At 41.0% G+C, this 1472-nt stretch overlaps 1 long non-coding RNA gene across 1 annotated transcript; it reads right to left on the bottom strand.

The window, feature by feature from the left end:
- Positions 1-409: 409 nt before the first annotated feature.
- Positions 410-1269, bottom strand: LOC121904925. Its single transcript, XR_006098313.1, has 3 exons — positions 1183-1269; positions 700-914; positions 410-495 (listed from the first exon to the last, which is right to left on the bottom strand). It is a non-coding gene; the product is annotated as an uncharacterized LOC121904925 (long non-coding RNA).
- Between the last annotated feature and the right edge of the window lie 203 nt (positions 1270-1472).

Raw genomic sequence — 1472 nt, forward strand, 5'->3', positions numbered from 1 at the left:
GTGAACGCTGCAATATTTCACCGAATCGATGTTCTGTTCCTCAGGTTATGATGCTCTCATCAGTTCTGAAGACAACAAGCAGAAACAAAAGGATTATAGTCTCACACACAGAGAGATAAATAAGATATTGCCCCTTTCTTTGGTGTTTATTTTTAGAGCAGAGGAGTCGACAGATTGCTTACTTCACATGAGAGTACTGGCGCCCCCGGGGTAGCTCGCTTCTTCTCTCACAGAGTTGCCATTTTAAACCAAGAGCAATCACTGTGAGATTCCACTGCAGTGTGCCACTGCTCATCCAGCTAGACTGGCACCGGAAAAATAAAAATCCAGAAATACCAGACTTGGACATGAATTATACCTTCTGATCCTCTCTTAAGATCAGATGAAGACCAGACTGAGTATCACTGTCCTTTAATGAAAGAGTGACATCGTACAGCAGGACTTTGAAAAAGTTGCTGGTAGCTGGTGGATAAGTAGTAGTGGATGTTCACTGATCTAAGTGGAAAAATTCATTTGAGCATAAAATATAATCTTAGCCTGAAAAGGTACAACTTAACATATTTTTTTCATACTTTATTAGTGCTGAATTTTCGGATAAATATTACATACTAATGGTCTTTTCACTATTGAACTTTTTTCAACCAATAGGATATATTTAGAATGCAACACTTCTTAATTTCTTAAGTAAAGGCGATTCACCTGTTCTCTTTACTTCTTTGTTTTTGCTTTATTAAATCTGAGCGGAGCTTCTGATGCGATTCATCTCAGGCTTCTGAAGCTCCGTGTGTTTTCCCATGACAGGAGGCATCACCATCGCATCATCTCAGGAAACAACTCTTCAACCTGACGAATCCATGTGGTATTAAAGGTTGCTGTGTGCTTCATTCCTCAGTGAAGTGGATGGATGTCTACATCTTACACACACAGAGAGTGACAGACAGAGAGACAGTCGTTCAAACTCTGGCAACAAACAACCACCCACATAAACCTTCATGCCCGCAAGCAGTCTTCTTGCACACGCCCAAAACACATGCATTCCCAAACCCTCAAATTAACTAAGCATAAAAGAGAAAAGTGACTGATAATCCTCCTATGGAATGTATTTGAGCAAAATGGTGACTGATATATTCATCTAACTGCACTCATTATTGTTTACTAATTGTCTGGCAGGACAAATCATACCTCCCCCGCAGTAACTGTTTGGAGTGTGTCTCAAGTGATCACAATGTCGTACGGTGACCTATTTCTCCGTCTTCTTGTGAGCATCATCCTGCAGTCTCTCACCAGTAATGAAATGCAGCAGAAGAGACAATTTGCAACAGATTTATACCTTGAGGGCACAGCCACCCAATTTCAACTCTATTGTTTTGTGCCCAGAATCTAGCCACTCTTTCCTTAGCTACCTAGCTTGACGTTGTTGAAGAGCTGAAGAGCTTGGAGCTTGATTGTAAAGAAGTGCAGGTCTGTTCTGG

This window comes from Thunnus maccoyii, chromosome 2 (genome assembly GCF_910596095.1).
Source record: "Thunnus maccoyii chromosome 2, fThuMac1.1, whole genome shotgun sequence".
Classification (NCBI taxonomy): Eukaryota; Metazoa; Chordata; class Actinopteri; order Scombriformes; family Scombridae; genus Thunnus; species Thunnus maccoyii.